The following is a 25,606-nucleotide window of genomic DNA, read 5'->3' on the forward strand; positions in this document are numbered from 1 at the left end:
CACCAAGCATGCTAAGTGCTTGTTCACCACTCTCCCATCGTCGTGGTTACCTGCCAAAGGGTGCACATCGTCAAGGCGACGGTTTAAGGGGATGAACCAGGATCGGCGTTTCATCAGGTCTGAGATTACATTATGTTTTGCCCTGTCCTTAGTACCAGCTGCATGGGTGGAGTCAGCGGCATCAGGATAATGAAGCTATTGTCAATGAAGCTACAAATCAGAGATAAATACAAACAGACAACCTGTGGTTATGTAAACTCTGTGGCACGCTGTGGTAAAGCCCCGCTCATCTGGCTTCCTGGGCAGGGTTACACTGAGAGCACAAATAAATACTGTGTGACTCATGCTTTGTGTTTATATGTCTGTTTGTGACGTTGTTAAGGTTGGACCAATATTATTTTAATTGTTGATATTTGGAGCAGATACTAATCTTCAATAAAAACTAGACTAACGTTGTCATTGTTATCCACCTTAGATATGATGGATGTTTTTAATGTATGTAATTAAATTAATTGTAGGCTAGGCGAGTGTAATTTTTTTGCAATTCAATGAGACAGTTTGATTGGGCTTCAACACAAGTACCCATTATTACTGATTTTTATTAATTATTATGATTGTTCGCTGGGGTGATTTAGTGGCCCATGATGATGCACACCATGCCCATGCTATGCACAGGCATGTCTGCCCTCACAAACAGAATAGGACAGGTTAAATGCTGAGTATTGCAGTTTTTGTAATATGTTTTGGTATAGACAGGTCAAGTGTTCTGTAACTCATTGCTTTTATCAGTACTAGTATCTGCCTTAAGGAAATGCCCTTTGTTATAAAATGATATGTTAAAAGATAATGCTGACGATGTTCTGTGTTTTGCATTGGGTGACAGGCTCCTTCATTACCTACAACACACACACACACTGTAGTTTGTTTTGACTCAGTTCCAACATTTTTACGAGAGCACCAAATGTGTGTTCATCCACCAATGAAAATATTTCCCAGAAAATTCACCATTTACTCCTGTTTTAGTACAATTTCCTAAAAACTGCAGTAATTAGATGCCTGCTTCTCTTTTTGGACGATCCATTTGGCAGGTGTAGTTTAGTAGAAAGAAAATAGTTCCTACATGAAACTGCTCACAACGAGGTCTTTGGATTATCTTCACTAACTGGGTCATAATTTTTGGAAAGAAACATTGCCATTGGGTTTTACAAATTAATTTTTTAGCGCTTTAAGCACTACAAGCCATGTGCCATCTAGTTCCATTACATTCGAGAGAAGGCAGATATCTCTTCGACCGATATCTCCAACATCCAGCAACTTACACCAAAACAATCTACACTGATAAATAGCACTACAGGTAAGAGGAAAAATATGTGTTTTTGCTTGCTACTTTTATCAAAGCGTAGTGTTGCTAGCTTGACTTGATGAAGAGTCTCTTGTAGCTTGACTGGCAAACGTTTTAAAATAGCTTCCCCAACGCTGTGAGTGACCCATTTTAAAAGATTTACATCTTCAGTAGGAAGGAATAGGCTTGATTGTGCAACAGGGGAAGTTGGAAAATTGTGAAACTTGCTTACACTTTATTAGTTTTGGTGTTTTCATGGGACATTTTGACAGAAAGAGAAGATATATAGAATATTTTGATAATATAGAATCACCGCCCTTATCCTTTCACTAATTTTATAAGTGCTTTCTAGGAGCAGTATCCCTCTCCAGAAAACAAAGTCACAAGGTACTTCTGCACAAACTGAATCACCCACTTATCTGAAATGAGTCATGGCTCAAACAAAAGAAGAGGCAGAACAATAGAAAGTCTATCCATGGCCTTGAGACAAGTTTCACAGTAAGACATGCTTCACTTCAGTCACCTGTTTCACCGCTGGCAGCCATTCATTATCTATGTAACGCCCTGATCCTCATAAATGACAGGAGCAGATTCCTCTGTGTGGGCATGTATGAGTGTGTATACAGTATCTGTGTGTGTATCAGAGGGGGTGGGGGTGACAAGCTGACAGCTACCTGCAGGAAAGTGTCTCAGTATGTGGGTCGTGTCCATCAGCCTCTAATCCTCTGTGATGTCGACCTGTTTGAACAGCCAGCAGGTTCTCACCAACATGGTTACGTAAGAGCTGAATGGAGGCCAAGCTAAGACAAACACAGAGGGAGACAGACGGGTAGAGGGAGAGAGAGAGATTGGTTTGCACTTGTCATAGTTAATTTACCTGAGCTCTACAATTAGACAGGAATCTCTTGGCACCTCAGAGTTTTTGTCAGTGAGTGTGTGTATGTGTTGAGAAAAGGCAGCGTGCATGAGTGTGTGTGTGTTTGTGTGTGGTAATGAGCAGGTGTTTGACTAAAAGTTTGACTAAACACAGTTGGGCAGCTGGAGATTCCCCCATGCTGCTCCAAGACTAACATTAGACACGTACCTCAGGTTAATCGGATGCCACATCTCAGTAAGTGGATGGAAAATAACCAGTGCAACACCTACTGGTTGTGCTTAACTTTTTCTGTGCCAGCTAAAGCTGCTGAAGAATCTGATGATAAAACTACCATCGCTAGTTCTGTGACTGTGTTAAGGTGAAACAGCATTAGCACTCCTTTTTAATTAATGCAAGTGTTGAGTGTGATCAAAATGTTGACCTTAAATCAGTTTATCTTTAAGGTGCTGTAGGCAACATTCAGAGCATTAATAAAGCAGCAAAATACTATTTGCTATGTAAAGATAAAGTGGAGTAATGGCATCCTGAGCAGACAATGAAGTCATGCTAGCTCTGTGTGTGGTGTAATCTGATTTTTCTCTATGGTTTGTTTTGGTGAGCTAGTTGGGCCAAGCGTACATTTTAGTGCATATGTGTATCCCACTGACTAGCTCATTGCCACCACTTTGCACTGCACTCATGGCAGTTACAGTGAATATCAGGGCAGCATCATCGTGGAATCGTATCGCCCACCCTCTGATTCCTTCCTGGTTAACACCGTTAGTTCTGTCAGCACTCTTGCAGATGTTTAGCACTGTTTATGAAGTTAGCACCGTTAACTTTTAGTTGCCAGCTCAGCCACCTCCATGTTTTTTTTTTTTTATGATTTAAATTTTTTTTATTGTATTTTCTTTTTATAGGGTATACATTTTACATTTAATGCAGTAATGCATAGATTTCAGTTAAGTTGCTACCCATTGAAATAATATTATAAAAACCGAGAAATTAAATTAAAAGAAACATTACAAAACACCGGCGGGGGAAAAAAAAGAGGGAAAAAAAAGAGAATAGATGACAAAAATGTACTACAGCCAATAAGAACAAAACTAAATAAATAAATTTTAAAAAAAAAACAGGTTAGTGCTAAGTTGTGCAGAGTACATAGTGAATTAGTTTGCAGCAATATCATACATGTGTACATTTTAAAAGTTTACACCATAGAATATACAATTAATTATTTATGAGCTGGACACGCTTTAGACCCCAACGTATAGGTGTGGTACTTTCCCCATTTCAAATCATATTTCTCCACCTTATCCAACAGTCTGTATGATAGGCGCTCAAAAGCAGCCAACTGCCCAAGAGATGTATACCACAAGGATGGCGCAGGTGCAGCAGATGCTTTCCAGTCTTTAACCAGCAGTTTCCTCCCTAACATAAAGGCAGTTTGGATCCACTCCGCAGCCACCTCCATGTTAAGATCTATGTCCAGACAACCCATATGCCCTGAATTAGCCCCTTCAAAAGTATTCCGTGAGGCGTTTTCCGACAAAACTGTCGTGGAGACTCCCTGAGGAGTTCCCCTGAGCCCTCAACAGCCTTTTTTCTGTTTGCATTTGCACCATTAATAGAAACGGTGAAGTGATATACTGTGAGCCAGCTGGTGGTTGGTACAAAATCACTTTCAGAGTATGAACACATTCCTCCAGTTCTAAAGACAATGAATCTGGTACTGACATCTCACTATCTCAAGGAATTAAGTTTATATTGGGAAATTCTGCAGTGCAAAGTTTACAGCCAATGATCAATGTCAACATTAGAATGCTAAAATGCTCACAGGGACTTACATGCTAATCTTTAGTAATATGTATAAAATATTACTATGCTTATATTTACTAATTAGAACAGAACGCAAAGTACATTTGAAAATGTCAATAGTTTTGCAGGTATTTGGTCATAAGCCAAAATATTAGACGAACAAAAGTTTGACCTGATAACAGTGCAAGATGAAACAGTAAAATATCACTAAAGTTGATGTATATATTTCACTCAAAACCACAAATATGGGCTTTGTACTGGATAAGTGAAAGCTCTGACCTGCTGGTGGCACAACGAAAAAAGGCAAGGGATCACCAAAGTCATGATGATTCTTCCTCTGGATTCATTTACAGAATTCCATAGTTGTTGAGATATTTGATTCTGGATCAGAGTGGTTTACCAACCACCCAACCAATATTGCTATCTGTAGAGCTAATGCTACTAGCTTTGCAAAATCACTATCAATAGCATTGAGTATTGATCTGTTGTAGAGTTAACCCAGTTGCATCCAGACATCAATCATCAGCCCAACCTTAGAAAACTATCTAGGCCCGACTCTCCATTTAAAACGGCTTTAGTCTGCAGGGCTCAAACATCTGACCTTTTTACTCTATAATTATCATATTTTTTTTCTTTCTCCTGTTAGGCAATGTCAGATGTGATATTTGAAAACGACGCAGTGTTTTCATAAGGGTTAAAACAACATTCCTGGTCTTCATATTTTTCTAGGTTGGCTGATAAGAGTGTTGATACAGTGAGCTTGCCGAGCCATGTTCTCCTCAAAAGTGATTCATCTTTTTGGGCAGAGGTATAATGGATATAATGTGATTCACTATGAGACTTACACTGTGATTTCATTCATGTCCCACACAGCTCTTTAAACCCAATCCATATGTTTGGCTTCTACAGTGGCTGGCGTGTAGTTACATATTTCAAGTATAAATGTGTGAATGACCTCTGCATCCCTCTGAACCAGAGCAATCACACACAACATCCACTCAAGTACAACTCAAGTAAGAAAACTGACTTTGCAATCTAAGGTAAACCAGACATCCGCCAACTCTAGACTTAGACAAGAACACACACACACACACACCTGGGAATGACATCATTGTGTACTGAGGCCTGATAAGGTCATTAGTCAACAAAACCAGAAACCTGTTGCATAAGAAAGCCTAGCAGGATCGGGTGATTGACTGGAACAGTCACCTGTGTGTGTATGCATTCACACATAAACACACACAGACACACACACAAAGTGGGCTACAAGTAGTTAATGATTACAGGAGTAATGTGATAGGCTTTGCTTTTGCTCCTGTCGTATCAAGGATAGGTCCACTCCCGCCTGTTTTTCACAAACCGTCATTGTTTTCACTGGCATGCAACACTGGCCACAAACAAAGCCAGTGTGTGTGGTAGGTGTGTTCATGCGAGTTTGTGAGTGTGATAATACGTAGAGTTCAGTGCCAGTTTGCCAGTGTGTATAAGGTGTGAGTTTGAGAGTGGCTGTGCCTTTGAAAGGTGGTGGTGTGTTTATGTGAGTGGCTGAGAGGGTTTTAATGCAGGAACATCCACCACAGGAGCATTGTTCACCAACCCATAAAGGGTTCCAAGGGACAGTTGCTCTCATGTTTTAGATTGCTCTCTTTTTGTAGTAAAGTTGCCTTTTGAAACTTAGGTACAATTAGGGCTGAGCATTGGTTCAAGATATCTTTGAGGTATCAACTGAAATAACCCTGTACCAAGAAGTATCAAAACCTTTCCAATCAAAACATAACTGCATTTGATCATTTTTGTGCTGGGGGTCTGATTCCAGATCATCTCGACTCCCCGCTGAATCAGAAAACCTTCTGTTGATGCTGTCTCCAGAGCCGAACTTCTGGCAAACGGTCAGTTTACATCTGCATGGTTATCACGAGCTAACACAGCAGCAGCTAACATCCAACAACGAGCCATTAAATGGTTCCAAACCCGACATTAACATTAGCCATGTCATGCTAACATTTAGCCCTGTCACTGTGTGTTTGTGTATTGTGTGTTTGGCAACTACATGCAACTCCATTCATAATGTGGGTATCGAATGAAGTACTCTATCTGAAGCACTGTCACTTTAAGAGTGCTGGTATTGGTGCTGGTGTCCTATTTTTTTTAAATGATACCAGGCCCCTTAGATGCCTTCCATTTTTTGTCATTATCCCATATGACAGCAGAAAGAAATGTAAAAAATAGAACATGTCAAAGTTCACCCACAAATAAAAGTTTGACATTACGTTTTTTATTTTTCTCAGATACATCTATCCCATGACTCCCATCACTAGAAACGTCTGAAATCTGGATTTGATAATGAACAAAGGATGACTCATATAACAGTGTCACAGTCTGTTACTGTTTTTTTTTCCAGTGTGAAGGTAATAAGTCACTAGTTTAGGTGGAGCAGTGGTGCTTAAAGGAAGACCATGATATATTACGGTATTGCTTTTATTTGAAAAGCTCTGGCCAAAGTTTTTATCAGTTCAGATAACACTGTACACACTGAAGTTCTCAGAACACAGTGACATCACTAATAACAGGCCAAATAGGAGAAGACACACAGGTCGTAAGGTGACCATGTATGTTGCAAACAGGCCAAAAATATAGCCGGATTATCTACAAATGTATATGGATAAAAAAGTTGCTAATAATAACAGTTACAAATTAATCAGTTAACTTTGGGATTTGTTGGCAACCTATCTGATCATCTAACTGCTTGTGTTTTGTACAGTGTGACCATTTATTTTTCTTTTTACCCGTGTATAGCATCAAAATATCCAAAGTTAAGCACCAAAAGTAAAAATACTTAATATGCACAATGTCCTATTTGGATAATCATTATTGATGCATTAATGTGCAAGCAGCACTAATGCTGCAGCTGGTAACGGTGGGGCCAGTTTGAACTATATATACTGCCAGGTCGCTTACTCTACAACACATTATCATCATTAGTAGATTATGTTTTGTAATAGTACTCCAAATCTGCAAATTAAGTCATTGCTGCAGCTGTAAAATAAATGTAGTGGAGAAAATGACCATGAAATGGCACCAAGGTACTGTATGTTTTATTCCACATCCCGCTGTACACAGTTGAGCACATAACCCAATATCTTTGACAGCTTGTGGACAACAAAAACACCCAAAAGACGACTTTGAAAGCCAAGTTCAGGAACATGAGACAACTGACAGTATTAAGATAATAGGGTTTCTTCCTCATTCCTGTTATCAGACCAACTTAATAACCACAGTGTTCTCCCACACCACTGAACCTTAATAGGAACATACTTGTAGCCGCTCATATTTCATCCCTGTGACAATATCCAAGGTCTCTACTTAGCCAAGAATCTACAAGATAAAACATGGAGCAGACGGCAGTACTTTAAAAGGGACTATTGAAATACAGAATGGGTGTGTATCACAAGGTACATGTATCAACTTGCGGTTGGCTGTGTTTGATTTGTATTATTCAGTTTAATCACATACAATGGTTGTGTCTGTCACAGGGTAGGTGTCGCACAGCCATAAATCAGTAAGAACCTGTGATCTGTATCCACATGTCAAGTGTGTCTTTTTGAAAAACAGCCGTTGGGACTATGAATCATGTTCAACGAGGGATCGCAGATGTCAACAAGAGAGGTCTGTGATTCCTTAAAAAAAAAATACACTAAAGAAAACAACCCAGGTTGAAGTTTTAATGTTCGCCTTGACATCACAACCCTAAAGGGTTAATTAAAGAGGCAGAGCTTCAGTTTGTTTAATGCCCAGGGAAACGGGTGCAGTGACTCAGTTGACTGACAAGCGGCCATTTCTGTCATTCCAGGCATAGCAGAGACAGCAGAGAGGGGCTCTGAGCCTGTGGTGTTTTTCCAAGCTGTAGAAATGAAAACTAGATGGAGAGGTGTAACAGTGGAGGATGGTGGGAGGAGAGGTGCAGCTTGTCATGTAATTATAAATCTTTAAACAGCACCAGCGCAATTATAATCTGAGTGATGTTGAAGTTGCTGAGGCCAGTGATGACATTTTAATGAGAGATTTGCCAGTTTGATGGTATTAGGTCACCAAAACAGTCCAAGATCTGCTGCTGTTAATGCTAACTTATTTCACTGGACCAGCAAACACAACTATACCGATCTGTCTCAATTATTTAACTGTACAAACACTTGTCCATGACAAAATTATACCAGAAAAGTACACATACAGTATTCAATAGTCCCATTTTCTCAGCAGGCATTTTGGCATGTCCTTGCAGAAAACCCCAGGTGTACTTAACATAAATAATGGCTAGCTGGCATGGCTAACTTGGACATTCAATAGCAAGTGAATCATAATTATAATTGATTGCACCTTATTATTATTGTTTGCACCTGTGCTTTTGTTGCCATGACAAGTCAAAACATCTGCTGTGAAAAGGTCAGGGCAGAGTTGTCTTAAAGGAGTTGGGGTTTAACAGTGGCAGCAAGGCTAGTTTAGCAAAGCTAGGCAATTTGTTTAGCAAGTCAACAAATATATGTTAAAGGTCTAGTATGTAGGATTTAGTGGCATCTAGCTGTGAGGTTGCAGAACTGAAACTACTACTATGTACTAAGCGTGTAGGAGAACACAATGGCTGACACGGAAAAGCTTAGACGCAAATGGTCCTTTCCAGAGTCATTGTTTGATTTGTCTGTTGTGGGCTACTGTAGAAACAATATCTTCCATGGAGGAAGACCTGCTCCATATATAGGTATAAATGGCTCCTTCTAATGTCAAGAAAACACAACAAGTCTTCATTTCAGGTGATTAAAATCTAATGACAACATGACTATGAATATCATATTATATTTTTGCCAATCGATGCCCCTAAATCCTACACACTATCACTACTAGCTAGTCTATGACTAGCCATATAATATTAGCTAGTCAAGATATATTTGGATATATGCTAGTTGGCCATTGGCTGTAGTCTTTGCAGTGTGTATGTGTGCAACCTTTTGACTGAGACACAAGTGATGCAACAGTTGGCTTTCATCGTCGCTAGTCCGTTGATGTCACTTTGATGTGTCTGGGCCTTCACAATGCCCCGTAGCTTTTCTAAAATCATTGTAAACCACAACCTCAAATGGCTTTTTGCTTATCCATTCAACATCTGAAATGCATCTGCAGTTGCTACAGGATAACCCAGTGTACCAAGGAGTGAATACAAGTTAGCTGTTTGCTAATCTATTTTAAACCATGGAGGTCTAAGGTCTGCTGCACTTTGTGTCTGATACAACGGCACATGTTTTAATGTTTTACATTTTTTTGAATGTAATTAATGGCCCAAAACACCCTCCTGTTTTAGACGATTTTTATGTTCATATTTATCCAAAGGGTTCCACTGGCATTTTGCTTACAAGTGAAAATACACCACCAGATGTCTGACCAAAGGTTTTGTGTAATCTGGCCCAGCATATTAGCAAACCAATTATGACCATAAAACCTAACCATTTAGAGTCAATAACTACATGACAAGGTTAGAGATATAGTTCACACGTCTCAGTATGTCCACCTTGAATACCTGAACACCTGACAGGCCCCTCCACATGGTCTACAGTGTATCCCTCCAGAGTGGACATATGCACATGTTGAAAATAACAGTGATATGTTTGTTTCCCAGGCAAGTGCAATGAGTGTGTGAAATGCAGGTCAGGTGAGTCATCTTCTTCTCTGACAGCGCTGTCTGTTTTTTCACACTTGAATGGAAAAATACACTTGTGTGTGTTCGAGTGAAGACACACACGGGCTGATTCATGCGCTTTTATGACTGCCCTGACAGCAGGGCACAAAGCTGTGCTGAAAGGCCCAAGGACATGCAGGAGTGTACATGCTGACACACAAACGCGCTTTCACACACACACACACACACACACATAGAACTATATTTTCGCTCCCAAATTTCTCACAATCACAGAATTGATAGTATCACAAGTATCTTTCTACGCTTGGTTTCTCACAAGCACAGGCACAAACACACAATTTCTCACTAAGTTCCTCACTATAACACACACACACACACATACACACACACAGACACATGTACACTGGCTGAATTGCTAGTGCTATAAAAAGACAGCAGTGTTTAACCTGTCCTTGAAACTGAACAGACAGCCAAAGACACACACACACACACACACACACACACACACACACACAGTGTCACAACTCGGTTCCTACACACAGTCTATATTACATACTGCAATGTTTATGTTTAGAAATGACAGCTCTGTCTGGCTCAGCCTCATATCCATGTGGTGGGGATGTAAAGTGCCACTGTGTCTACTAAAATGACCACTCAGGCGTAAACCATACACACACGCAAGGTTTCGCTCGCTTCCTAAAATCCCAAATAAAGTCGAGCGTTTTCACTTCTCAGTGTGTATTTGTGTACAGCACTATCTGGGTTAGAGTTGATCCTCTCAAATGGCCATCATCAGTTCAACCATCAAACCACAACCTGCACACACACACACAAGTTGGATGGTTGGCATGCTGTGTGTGTGTGTGTGTGTGTGTGTGCGTGCGTGCGCCACCCATCTGGTTTCTCCACCATGAAACCTTTTGCTATTTCCAGAGCAGAGCTGCACTTTTACTCAGCTCTGTCCTTTTGCTGTTGTTTAGTTAGCTGCTTTGTGTCTGTTGCTCACTCGCACTCTCTCTCACACACACACACACACACACACACACACATATACCAATACATCAAATCACATCAGGGACCTGCAAAGCCACTCCACACAAAAACATGCAGCCAGAAAACACGAAGTCGTGACCCTACAAACACACACACACTGATGTAGGAGTGCTGCTCAGCTGAAGTGTGTCATCCTCCCCTCGTGTGCCACACTCCTCTGTTTCTCTCGTTTACCTCCTCAGTATTCCCTTTATCTGTCCATTCTGTTCTTGTCATCTTCTCCCTCCTCCTCCTCCTCCTCCTCCTCTCAACCTCCCAGTGATGTTTTGACCCTTAACATGCCGTTCACCCTCACTGGTTTCACTGGTGGCATTCCAATCATGGCTGCTGTCTGATGTCTGGATGTAAACACAGGTCACTGGGCAGTTTTATTATTATGGAATTTATTTATTTTTATTTCTTGCTTAATAGAGTTTTTTTTTAGATCTCCTTCAAGAGCAGCTGAAGTTAACTCATTTTTTGTGGAAAACAATATTCATTTGTCAAGAATTTAAAGGAATAGTTCAGGGAAATACACTGTCTTGCCAATATTTAGATGAGAAGAATAGGGGAGACCTGGGTCAGTTGGGACAGTGCCTTTATAGCAAGTTATTTAACTCTTTCTTTAACTCTCAAGTTGACTTTTTTGCAAAATAAAATTAACTCAACAGCCTGTATAAACCTGTAAGCTACATGTAGTCTACGGTAACCACATTGAGCTGATAGGTGCCAATGAAATGAAGACTCAAAAGACAGAAAAATGTCATATCTCTGAAATGTATTGAAATATAATAATTTTACAAATGTTTTCTTTCTCTCAAAGAAATCTGTGCAGGTGACATTGTAAATAGAAGGTGTTCAATTTATTCTTTTAGCCCAGAACAAGGTGTCCCAACTGTCCTGAGGAGGCACAATTTGGGGAAAGTGCACTCCTTGTGCTTTTAACAAAATTGTGCCTTTCACTTTGGGTTAAGCTTGATAAACTTGATAAACTTTTAGCCGACACCTGTATCTGTTCAGGGATCAAATTTTTTTCATTACTCTTGGTCTTTGAGGAATGGAAGGTTATTTTGTTTTGTCCCCGCTGACCCTGCTTTCCTCTACCACTCACTAATCTGTAAATATGAGGCCACTGCCAGCAGCTGGTTAGCAAAGCTTAGTATGAACAGAGGAGCAGGGGAAACTGTTAGCCTGTGATATTAAACTCGTCTAAGTGGTTACAAAGATTAGGAAAAGACTGGAGGCGTGACAAAGTGGTTTCTTGACAGTATTGGCTTTGTTTAAATCTCCTCTCTTCCTACTGTTATGTGCAGCTGGAATGTTTTCGTCTGCACAGCTCAGTGTTAGCAGCCACTACCCTCACGCCCTTTACTTTAAACACACACTTATCTCTGAACAAGTTAAAGGAAAAATCTAATAAAAAAAACGTAGCGTGCCATTTTGTCATGATGCCATACATTTCAATCTTAACCACCACCACCACATACATTGTGGTCGTATCTGATAGCTATGATCTTTACAAGAATGGTTTCAACTGTGTCCATCCAGAACATTCTGTACCTATAAATGACATTAGCCATCAGACCTTTAAAGTAAACATTTGCACTTAGTGCTTTACTGAGCCAAGCTGGATCTTACTGCATTCCTTTGTGTGTAAATGTACCTGTAGGCCTAACTGTGTTTACGTGTGTGTCTGCATGTACATGTGGTTGCATGAACATGTCCACCGCCATGGTGAAGGTCACACAGATTATCAGGAGGGTTGCGTGTGGGAGTGTGAGTCAAAGCGTGTGTGTGTGTGTCTGCATGTACTGTATGTTGTGCATGCATGTGAGTGTATGCATGTTATAGGTTGGTGCATATTAGTTTGTGTTCTTCTGTGCAAGCATTTATGGACGACAACTGTGTGTGTGTGTGTGTGTGTGTGTGTGTGTGTGTGTGTGTGTGTGTGTGTGTGTGTGTGTGTTTGAGCGCGTTGGATTCCAGCAGGCTGTAGATCATTTGCAGGTATGACAGGTCAATCTTCAATCCAGATGGCCTCCCAGACTCCTGGGCTGCATTCCAAACAGAAACAGACTTCCCTACAATGTCACCTCATTCAGAAACTACATGTACACTAAGCAAGTATACCAGTCAGTCACACAATGTTTAAATCCCATACTTACCAATTAACACTTCCAGATTAAGACCAAATGTGTAGTGAACAAGGAATTATTGTTAGGCTGCAAGATTTTGAAATGGAATGGTGCCATACTCACTGACACACTTCACAATCAACAGCTATCACACAGGGAGCCATAAAGTAATAAAAAAAAACACAGGGGAGGTTTATTACCATCAATGTGGATTTCATCACTTGAGCACAGACGGTAAACACACACACACACACACACACACACACACACTTAAATGCAGCATGGATGACAGGCTGAGTTTAGCTTTTCTAAGAGACACTATCTCCTCTTTCAAACAGCAACTATCTCTGCTGTGATAGCCTCAACAGGCCAGCACAATATGCATATATGAGTGTGTGTTGCTGCCCATGTCGGGCTGTTAAGTGTTCACTATGGCGGACGTCCTTGGCCACAATGGCCTACTTTGCTATAATTAGCATATTTCTTATCATACAGTGTGCTCTCTGAGGGCAGAGGGGAAGGAGTCAGAGATATACATGCAGGATAAAACTCTGAAAGTGAGATAATAGAGCGACCTTCAGTAAAGAAATGGTCTTTCTTTCTCTCACCGAAAACACTGGAGCATGATGAATGAAAGTGGAATGAATGGAAATATGGAAAGAGTAGAGCCCTGAGAACGATTTCAACTGGACCTCAGATCTAAATCGAATACAAATGTCAGGTTTTGGCTCGTCTGTCTCCTCTCATGAGTCAGGGGTGATGCTCTCAACATCTGTCATCGTCCTCATCCTCATTTCTCTTTTCTCTCTTTCTCTCTGTCTTTTTCCATCCTTCGATGACTCCGGGACAGTTGTGGATGACAGCATGCGATGACAGCTCGCTTAAAGGAGTACACGACTTGTGACAAGGAGTCTATAAGAAGATGTAGTACCTCTCCGTGTGCAGTATCGATTTACTTAGTTTTCTATGAACAAGCACCAAAAAATGTGAAAATCTGTAACAATAAATACTGAAGAATGGGATGAAAAAATGGCCAAAAAGACAAAACAGCTAGATTTTTACCATGAAGTGCGACTGAAAACGGATAAAAACTTTGTCATGCTTAGAGTGTCATGAATGTGCACAGTGCATTTGTGGGTGCAAGTGTTCCTTTTTGCCATTCTTCCTCATAACAGGATATGACAGATATGGAAAGACTGTTGGCCGTCTCACTGGCCGGGTTGCCCCTACACACACACACACACAACATGGTACACACACCCAGGTCAATCAGGCTACCACTAAAATCAGATGTCCACCTTTTCCATGTAAATGTCACTTCACATCTGTTTTTTTTCCCAGGAAATAAACCCTCATCTCCTCACAGAACTTTTCTCATCACACAGCCTTCCCAGTAAAAGTGGAAATGACTGTGACTTTTACAACGCCTAACAACCTTCAGTGAAACATAAACATGACAGGCAGGACAATGGTTAATATACATTCAGGTCCAGAGGGCAGGATACCTCAGATAACAATAGCACAGATGGGGATGCTACATGAACGACAAGTTTATTGGTTTGCAGTTATCGGCATTTTTATTAAAGGTCGGAACAGCCATCATTTGTGTCTGATATGATGGAGGTTCCTTCCTCCTTTTGATTAGATATCACACAAGAATGCAACTATGCTTCTAATGTTTGACAAGAAAACAAATTTCAGGCAAAATGATTTCAATGCTACATAGTTTGATTCTTGGGCAGAAGCCCCTGGTGACCACAGTTTTTTTGCATTGTATCAGTGGGTAAATGGTTAAATTTCGGCAACAACACTACTAAGTTAGGTTTGAGCAAAGATCCAAGTTGACTCTTAGTTTCACACATGACACAAACACCAGTCTGCTGGGTCGAAGTCCTGTGCTTGTTGGACCCACCCGCCCTAAGTGGACTTCCTTGCTCTTTATAATACATCCTTTGCTCTGACTGTCTAGGAATGATGCGGATGGGTTGGGGGTTTGTTGAAAGCCCACTGCATTTCATACAGACACAAAAGGGTGCATTGTGCATCCATGTCAGTTGCTGCTGGCCACTGACCAAGTGGTGTTGTTTTGATGCCCTGGGGGGGAAACCAAGCTGTTTCAGGGTAGTGTGGGAGGATTTTACCCAACAATCACTGAAAACTGCAGTTAACCTGTGTTATAAATTGTTCCCAGCTGTGAATATGTGTCACCATTCATGCAAAGGGAACCTTACATGATAATTGCAACAGATGAGAAGTTGTTTGAACATGTTACAAAAAGAAGCGGTTAAAAACCACTAACTTGGTCGACATGTCCTCATTCATAAACAGAAAAATAGGTCATTTGTCAGCGCAACTTTGTTTTCAAACACAAGCAGTCAAATAATCAGATTGTCAGCAGTATACATCAGGCCAGCTTCCTGGTTTAGCTTTGACCCACTATACTTACCATTGTTGGGTTTTCGGCAATGAGCAATGATGATGTTTTAGAGGCTTTCCAACCAAAATTTTGCTTAATCACTTAGTTATTGCCATCTTTATTATTGTCATTGTTAAAATAATAATTCACTCCCTAAATCATCTGTTTATCAATCAACTTGTGTTATGTTGAAATCATGAAGAATACCTTGTTTTTCTAAAATGCCTCCACGGTGAGAAGAGAATCCAAAAAACTTCATGAATTGAAGTCATAGGAGGTCATGTTTCACAAAAGCAAAACCATATCAGAAGATCTGTTTTACAAACTCTCACACAGCTCATGCAGTATAGTCCAAGTCTCAGTTATCCAGTGGTATGCTCAGGACTTCTGAAACACATGCATTTACATTAAAACTGTACTATTTAATATATGTCTGCATAAACAGTGCTGATACATTTCTATTCCATGTGTGAGACTGTTTAGGCTAAAGTGTTTTAAATATGTTTAAAACGTTTTAGCAAATTGCATGTGTTTGGGAAGTACCAAGTATATGACTTGAATTATACTGCACAAGTTGTGTGAGAGTTTGTAAATGGATGTTTTGTTATTGTTAAATGCGATCCCCTATGATTTCAATTCAAGAGTGTTTGCTTTTTGTGAGATTCTTCCTTCGCCATGGAGGCAAAGTTTTCTTCCTTAATCCAACATAATACATGGTGAATAACTGACATACTAATGATCGCTTGGGAGATGAAGTATTTCTTTAAAGCAGCATTAACTGATTTGGCTGCTTATAAATAGTAGTGCAAACTGCTAACAGTCATCCTGACAAATTAGCATCATTAGAAGTTATTGGGAGTCATGCTTCTGGCCACCTGTCCAATATTCACTCTTCTTTTAGCTCTGTTTTGGTCTCCACCAACTCCTGAGGGAAATATCTGGCTCTTCAGCTGCAAAATGCTCTATGCACTATGTTCACCAGCTAGTCGCTAACTTTGTCTGTGTGCCGTTTGATGCCGAGCAGGCAGTGTCCATGGGGTTTTTCATAGCTTTTTCACTGAAACAGCTGCCCATCCTAAAAAATGCACTGATGAGTCTGGTGAGACTGTAACAAAACATTAAGGTTGCAGGCCGTAAAACCAAAACAATGAGCTGAAAGATTCTAAAAGACACTAAAATACTCCAAAGAGCTAAGGGGAACTGCAGAATCAGGTGATAATTCTCTGTAGGTTTTTCACTATAAGTGACACAATTCACATTACGTAAGGTCATTTAAATCTTTGTTATTATAAGAATGATGGTCAGCTCTAAATTTAAAGATATTTAACACCAGTGCTAAAGGCGTATATTTAACCCACGGGACTGACCACGATGGGGACAGAAGGGGAGCAGGCAGGGACGTTTGTGTCCCGGCCTGCCCGGACAGCCCCCAACAGGACCATGAAACAACACAAGCCTGTCAGCACCTTCGACTGTCCACATCACAGCCAGGACACTGCTGTCAGCAGGACGCTATACACACTGACGCACACACACACTCATTCACATACCACTGCCAAACACACACACCCACACAGAGATGGGCAGATACCCCCCACCTACACACACATACACCCATACACACAAAGCAACTGAATGTTTGGTTAGCCTGTTTGTGCCTGTCAGTCACCTTTACACTATCCCACGCAACACTACACACACTAACATGGTTGGAGTCGGTCAAGTCTGGGTAACAAACAGGCGTGAATTGTCCTTTTCCAGTGATGTCACTTCTTCTCTTTCCTTCTGTCTTTATCTCTTTTTCCTTCAGTGAATTCTCTCTTTCCATTTGTCCTTTGTCTGACAAGCACTTAGATGATCAGGTTCCTCCAAATCTACAATATGCACCTTTTTTAATAAACACGACCCGCTCACTTTTTCCAGACTACTTTATTCCATCAGCGTCCCTCCTGCCCCCACACTCTGTCCTTATCCATTCCTCATACATACATCTCTCCAGCACTTCCATATTAACTACTGTGTGCTCTGCCTGCAGCCAGGTCCTGCAGTGGCAGCAGACCACAGATGGTGCTGAATACTGGATGGAGTGGCAGTATTGCATCATGGAGGCTGGCAGGGACGAGGTTAGCTCAGGTGAAGTTTGCTCTCCGTGACCCTTTTTGGCAGACTTTTTATATTTCTGACTGCTGATGATGTAGGTTTTACAGGTAACTCTGGTTTATTATCACCTGGACTTTATTTTTCCACCTTCGTGCTTATCAGTTATGATGACATCATACGTGCCAAAGTGATTGCTGAAATCGGGGAGCATAGAATCCTCCAACAAAGCTTGACACAAAGAAAAAAAGGGTTGTAAACAAACAACCATTTAGCTAGATTGTCTACACCACTTTACATGGAGGTTAAACAGTGAGTGAGAACATCCAAAATGTCAGTAATAATCCCTCATTGCAACTACGGTAAGTACAGTAGGTCAAAGTTGAATCAGAAAGTCAAGACTCTGTCACACCATTCTGATACTTAAACATGATCCTGTAAAAAAAAAAAAAAATGCTTAAATGCAACAAACCAGCAAGAGATTTTATTTCATTTTCTTCTATGAATTTTTGTGTTGCCACTCGCCAAAACAAAATAACTAACAGAAGAAAATTTGAGCCATCTGCATTGTTAATCATGTCAGTGCCTTTTTTACATAACTACCCATGCACACAGTTCGTGTGATATTGTTGCACTAAATAAGCTATAAAATCTATGAATTAAGTCCTAGGTACGGCGGATTTTAATTTGAAGGTACAACTTTAACATTCTGGTGTTATGGTTCGTTTTATTATGCTCCTTGAGGTGTGATTCTCTACATATTCTTATGGAAGTTCATATGGTTTTAATTTGAATTTGTATACTTTCCTATCAAAGGACATGTTCTGTGTTTTAGCAAAAAATTAGCATTTGTTTTTTTTTCATAAGGTATGTGTGTTGCACATCCATGGGCTTTACTTCATCTTTTCTTTTGTGGACTTCTCCTTCAACACAACATTTTGACCCATTACATGTGGGCTTAAACGTATATTTAAAGGTTCTGTGTGTGACATTTAGAGCATTAATAGAGCAGAAAAACACTATTTGCTATGTAGAGATATGATGGTGTAATGTTGTCCTGAGCAAAGAATGAAGTCAAGCTGCCTCTGTGTTGTAATCCTAGCTTCTTTGTGGTTTGTTGTCATGAGCCGCTCTGGTTGCACATGCTTGATAGTTCATGTGCATAAACTATTGGCTCACTCATTGCCGTCACTTTGCACTGCGCTCATACACTAAGACTGGAGCGGCAGGGGTGTGGTGCAGCACCCACCCTCCAATTCCCCCCTAATTAACACTGTTAGCTCTGTCAACACTGTCAGTGTTGCTTAGTATTGTTGATGGAGTTAGTAGTTAGCTACTAGCTGCCAGCTCAGCCCCCTCCATGTTGACAACCATGTGCAGACAACTTATATGCTCTGAATTTTGCATAGAGCCCCTTTAATGTTATGTGATGACGTGATGATGTGGTAATGTGATGACATGACCAGGCCCACATGGAATTTGCACCCACAGAATTCCAACGACATCTCAGATTTTCCGCCAATTTGCAAAAGAAAAGTGTAATCTTAAATGAACATTGTTTATCACATTGCAAGCAGGAAACAAAACTTTTCATTGTCGATCACAGATGAAAATTGTAAAACAAAAAAACCCCCAGCACATTCCATTTGGCTCTGCACATGACATTACATATGTATATGACCTAAAATATTTCAACACTGACTTTTGGTTTTACACAGGACACGAATCCCAGTCTCCTGGTCAATGTCCTGTATCTGTTTGACCCCTCCATCACCCCAACCTCCTCCTTTCATGAACTTTCTCACTCTTTGTACTACGTTACCCAACTTCCTCCTTTGCTCCTGTCATATGAGGGAGGACAGCCTGCAGCACATACACCACGTGCTCACAGCCTCCAGGCTCATGATTACATGGGTTATATATGATTTACAGTGCATTACTTTTCATAGGTTTAACAGACATGTGAACAGCCTGTAAAGTAACATGGCCTTGATGAGTTTCACTTCTTTAGGCCATATGCTGTATTTGAATGTGTGTTTCTTTAGAGTTTACAGTTTTGAGACATGTGGAAGCTGACACTGCAAAGGTTGTCGGTTATATTTTAACCAAAACTGCTGTATGCACTTGTGAGTACACAAGGCTGCTAAACTGCAAAGATACAACAAGAGCTTAGGCAGGGCTTAAATTACTGCTTGATCATTTATTTTCTCAGTTAAAAGATAAACTAGGCCCTCATTTCCTCACATATCAGCCCTGGACTCTGACACCTTTCACAGCTAACTTAAGCTCTACTGTACCAGCCTGGGTTATCTAATCACATTGTAGGTTCAGAAGCAAGCTGCCAGGTCATAATAACTCAGCTTGCTGGCTGGGAGTTTACCAGGGTGAATAACTCTTATATAAGTCAGAGTGTCACTTATTATTAAGCAGGACTACATTGATTGATGGGTAAAAATGAGTCTCCTCGATAGCACTATATATTTGTCTGATAACTACTTCTTTACTGGCACCGCTCTTATCAGCTGGCCTACATACTGGACTGAGAGACATCTGGATTAGTGTGCATCCATGTGCTCCTTGCAAACAGCACTAAAAACTGAGACAATGTCTTATACTGATGAATCTCCAGTGTCTTGAAACAACACAAAAACATTTTCCAAACCTTTTTCTGCAAAACCGCAGGACGTGCCTGGGTGCACATTCACAAACAATTAAGAATGAGTAAAACTTTCCCAATACACACACACAAAGCGTTACATGAAGCATGAAGGCCTGTTTGTCCGCGGGGACGGCTCATAAAATGAGTCAGGCATGACTGGGAGGCCTTAGACGAGGAAGCAATCACATCAGGGAGGATAGAGTTTCCATAAATAGGCCGCAGATCAGGTATGCAGCATCAGATTTAAGAAAGATGTAATATTAGACACAGACAGACAGACAGGCAGGTAGACGGCCAGATAGACAGCTGCCCACCATATTAAATAGCATTATTGTCTCATAACCTTTTAACCCCCCGAGGCCAGAGTTGTTCCTCACGCTGCATTATGGGTTATGACTGGTCTGACCACGACCAGATACAGTTATCTAACTTTTATTCCACTCCCCCCAGGCTTTCTGTCCCGATCGGGTGTCTGTAGCCACAGACAGGAGCACAGTACGAGGAAATAAAGGAAATATGGAAGGAGCATTATATGAAATCTGCCTCACTCACACACACATGCACAGAAACTGCAAGGTGATAGCCAGCAACATCTGCACATACTTCTGTGCTTTGTAACACACAGAAATCTGTTACTTTGCGTAGTTTGTCAGATGGGATCTTTTTATCGAGTGAAGCAGTTGCTGGTCCCAAGTTCGAAAAAAGTATACTGAAGTACAGTTAATTTAGGTATTCTTAGTATACTTTCATGAGCACATGGTTAATGTAAAACAGATATTTTTGATTACCTAATGATGTACTTAAAGGTCCAGTGTGTAGGATTTGGGGGGATATACAGGCAGAGATGGAATAAGCATGTTGTTTTTTGTGTGTAATCACCTGCAACTAAGAATCTTGGAGTTTTTGTTACCTTAGAATGAGCCATTTATATCTACACAGGGACTCTCTTTCAGAGTCCACCAGGTTGCACCAACATGTTTCTACAGTAGCCCAGAACGGACAAACTATATACTGGCTGTAGATAGGGCCATTCCTGTTTTGCCGTTTTTGCGTCAGCCACAGTACTTAGACACCCCTCCATGGAAAAACACAGATTTGTTACATGAAACAGATTTATTCAGTGTTTTTAGCGGTTTAAATCACCTGGTAAATTTGTTTCCTCTGCAGATAAGTTGGCTCCTGGTAAATGAACACTGACGGAATTCTAGATACCACTACATCACCCTAAATCTTACACACCATTCCTTTAATATACTAATCCTATATCATTAGTGCTACTAAAGACATACTGAAATATAATTAAGTGTACTTTACTGTATTTTGAGACACCATTAAGATGCACTTAAAGATGCTCAAGTACATATTTTATTACAAAAGCTGTACTTTTAAAAATGTATCTTCTCCTACTTAAACTATATATTTTAATTCAATTTTATAGATAAATAAACTATAGATAATTTAAATAGTTATAGATAATTAAAATATATTTGAAATATAATTTTAATTTGTAATGACTTTCAAGTACTCTTGAAATATAGTTGAGACTTCCAGTTTAAATTAAGTTTGATTAAAGTTTTTTTTTTTTTTTAAAGTAGCCTTAAGCATTATTGGAAAAGGTTGGACTTCTGTATATTTAAGTACATCTTAATAATGTCTCAGCCGGGTCCACTTGATTGTATTTAATAGCACTAATCCTATACCATTAGCATACTAAGTTCATTGTTGGTACTTAAGAAATAGCACATTTTTAGTATATTGCTAATACGTTCATTAAGTAGCCTATACTTAGATGAAGTCTAGTTCATTGTACTTTTTTCCTGCAGTTGGAAAACCTGAGTCAGTTCAAAGTGTATTACTCCATCACCAACCTGAGAGCTGTATGATGTGACGAGCTGGTGACACCACATGCAGTCATCTTGTGTCAGTGTGTTGGTCTTATCTTCACTGTATGAGCAATAAAGAGTTTACTCATCTTCAGTCCTCCTTATTTGTCTGCTGATACAATTTTTCCAATAACATCTGTAATCTTCATTCAAGTTTACCTCATCTTATCTTAATAGAACTGAACTGTATGCAAGTGTACAAACAAGTGCCATTAACAATGTAAAAATACTGTAGAAGAATTAGTCATAAAACATGCTTAAAAATATCACAAGTAAAAGAAGTCATCATGTAGAAATACAGAATGTGTATCTTTATTTGTCATAATACTACTGGATTCTTTTTTTACTGATTTAAGTGTAAGCAGAATTTTAACCCAATAGATGATGATGGTGTAGCTAATTTTAATGAGTTTATATACGTCTGGGGAAAAAAGTGGCACATCCTGATGAATCCGCTCCATAAGCACACAGAAAACAGAGGAAAAAGGAAAGAAAATGAAGAAGCATTACAGAAGAATTAGGAGTTCCCAGTGATCTTCAATTAGGTTGTTATGTTGCTAAAGCTAATGTTAGTGTAGCTTGTACATTGACTTGGATGTTTTGTTGCTACAGCCTTAATTGGTGTGGTATAACCAGGCCCTCAGGAAGTGTGCCGGACTTTAAAGCCATTTTACATAGTGGCCGAAGCATGTAACTACAACGTCCAGGTCTGCCATGACATGCCATTGGGCCCAGAGATACTGTTTCCCCGAGGACGTTGGGGAAAGAGACATCTGTAAATCAGTGGATAAAGTTTTGTGAGCATCACAACCCCTGCAAAATGATTCATTTCACTATTTGGATTTCATTCATTTGGCCTGATAACAATTCGAAAGTCTAGAAGAGCCACATGATTAAATAATTTTATCCTCATTCAACTTAGCAGAGGGTTAAACCAGAGGTTAGCTGCTAGGCTGGTGGAAGTTAGCCGGCAAAGGTGCTCTATGGGCCCAATAATGCAGAAGATCAAGGTAATTATATACTCAGGAAGTCAAACTTTTTGCCTTCATGCATTGCTGAGCAGCTTTTATAGGACTAAAGGGAGCTCCACCTTCAACACTGTATCCAGTTCCCTTTATACATCCATGGGTATGACCAGTAGTTCATGTAGTTTGTGTTAGCAAACTTTTAGGGTGGATACTGCTGACAGTAGCTGACATTACTGAGTCCGTTCACTGAAGTTATGACTCTTTTCCTGACTTGTGCTACACTTATGCAACATTTCAGCATTTAATATTATTTTGTAATTGTTTCTTGTGGCTGCTAATCAGCCAAGGGTACACAGGCTCAAATCCGCTTGTATGTTTTGTATGTTAAATCTTGACCTTCAAAGTAGCTATAAGCTAGCTGTAATATTGTTAAGTTGGAAAATACAATATTTTCTACCAAGATATATTTGGGTAGAATGAAAGTATCATAAAATTGTAAATCCAGTACTTTAATAATATACCTAGTTGTCACTAGTAGTGAATACTTGCATACACACAGACATATAAGTAAACCACATATTGTATGTATGTATGGTTGGCCCCAAGCATATTTTTAATATCCTGTGTTATTATTAAGTATCAGTATTATCATAAATTCCTTTCAAGCAGAAACCCAGAAAGCTTTGGTTTTATCTTTCTAGTTTTGTCTCCTTGGTTGACAATGGGATAACAGAGGATGTTTTCAATTACCCAAAAAACACAGAGAAGCCATCTGTTTGCACAAGAATAATAACTATGCATTATTGCGTGCAGACACAAATGAGTGAGAAACCAGAGTCTGAGTCAGAGAGTAGGTTCATCAGGGGGCAGATAAGACAGGAACGGCTTATATCACAAGAGCCCTTTTCAGTTTTACTCTAATCTGAATACCGTTTCAAATAAATCCATCCAGAATCTCCGGAGAAGAGAGATAAAAGGGTGCTTCTCAGCAGAGCTGCAAAAGCATGACAAAGCTGGCTCCCTAGTGGGCTAATATGAGTCAGCACTTCGAGGGTTAAACCGAACTTTCAGTCCCTACGTGGTTTCATATGCAAATGTACGATGTGCAAATGTGAGATGCATGCATATATTAGGGCACATGTATCAGGTCAAATTAAAACAGGTGTAGAGGCCTGGTTAAGCAAAGTATGAAGGGTTAATGAAACAGTTTGCAGTGATGAACTCATTAACAACAGCCTGAAAACACAGTTGGAAACCTCACATGATGCGAAGATGCCTGAAAACATGGTGTAACAAGTTGATTTGTGTGTTTTTAAAAACATAATTTTGCCAACAGGCCAGGCACTGAAATGTACTAATGTATTCACACTACTACCATCAGACGCACACACACACACACACACACACACACATACACACCAACTTACTGTTGGCTATGTTTGTTAGTCTAAAAGGGCAGAGGTCAGGATACTAACCTGAGGGTGACACATACTGTAATGAATCTAATGTGAAAGTCCTGACTGCTGGAAGGTGTAATGAGCTTAATGTCCATCTGTGTGGGTTCGGGTGTGTTTATGTGCTGTGGAATTACAAAGAAAGCGCATTGTTGAAGACAGACTGTTTATCAGGTGTAATCAGGGTCAGCTTGTGGCTTTCAGTCACATTCACAGGAAAAAAAAGGAGTGAATGTGAATGAAAGCCACAAGCTGAAATTTATAAAGAGACATTTGGTGAACCCAAGCACCCTCCTGTTAGTGGTTTGATCAAAACCTTTACCTTCCTGGTGTCAAGTACATTGACATTCAAAAGGGGGGTGCCTTTTTTCCACTTACCTTGAATGGTACTGTTTCTAGGCCTTTAATTTAGTTTTGGTTTCATTTGCCCAGGTTTTAAGAAATCTGTCTCTAAAATGTTGGCCTCCACCCGCCAAAGTGAAACTGAAACCAGTGGGTTATTCAAATCAGATTTGTAAAGATGCAAAGTACTACTAGTAATCATAAAAGTCTTAAAAGAAAACGTTATTCAGCAGCACGCATCGTGGTTCACTTCTTATGTCTAGATTAGGATGACAAATTAAAAATGAAAGAATGGTGAAACAAAAATAAATGGGGGAAATTAGGCCCCCAATGAACCAAAGCATTTTTTCTTAACACCCAGCTGGGAGAGTTTGAGGGCGCTTTGCATTGTGATTGAGCAGCTATGTAAAAAGTGACAGTGACGACTGCAGTGTATTACCCCAACTTGAACATTTTTCAACTCTTGGCGCTCAGAGAGAAAAAAAAAAAGCCCAACAGGCAGTGCTCAGCACAGAATTCACACACAGTGCCTCATCACGCTCCCACTGCAGATTGAAAAAATATGCTGGTTTTATTAAGAATTTAAAAAAAAAAAAAAAAACTTTGGTGGACTCGGCCCCTTAAAATAGTTTTATTTGACTGGATTGTAGCAGCCTTTAACATACAGACAGACACCAGCTGGGAGCTCCTCTCCCATGCCAATTTTGGCCTGGGCCCCTGGGCCCCTGGGCCTAATGGTAAGTGTATAAAAGTACTATTCTAAAGTACTATAAGGACCATAGACTGGAGGCAGAAGTGACCATGTTTGGAAGAGAGGGTGGAGCTGTGGAGGAGCGAGGGGTGGATCTGACTACTGTGGTGACGCCTCGCAGACTCACCTTGTCTGCTTTAATAAAATTTAAACAGGCAAGTTAGATA

This window comes from Epinephelus moara, chromosome 19, assembly GCF_006386435.1.
Source record: "Epinephelus moara isolate mb chromosome 19, YSFRI_EMoa_1.0, whole genome shotgun sequence".
Taxonomy (NCBI): Eukaryota; Metazoa; Chordata; class Actinopteri; order Perciformes; family Serranidae; genus Epinephelus; species Epinephelus moara.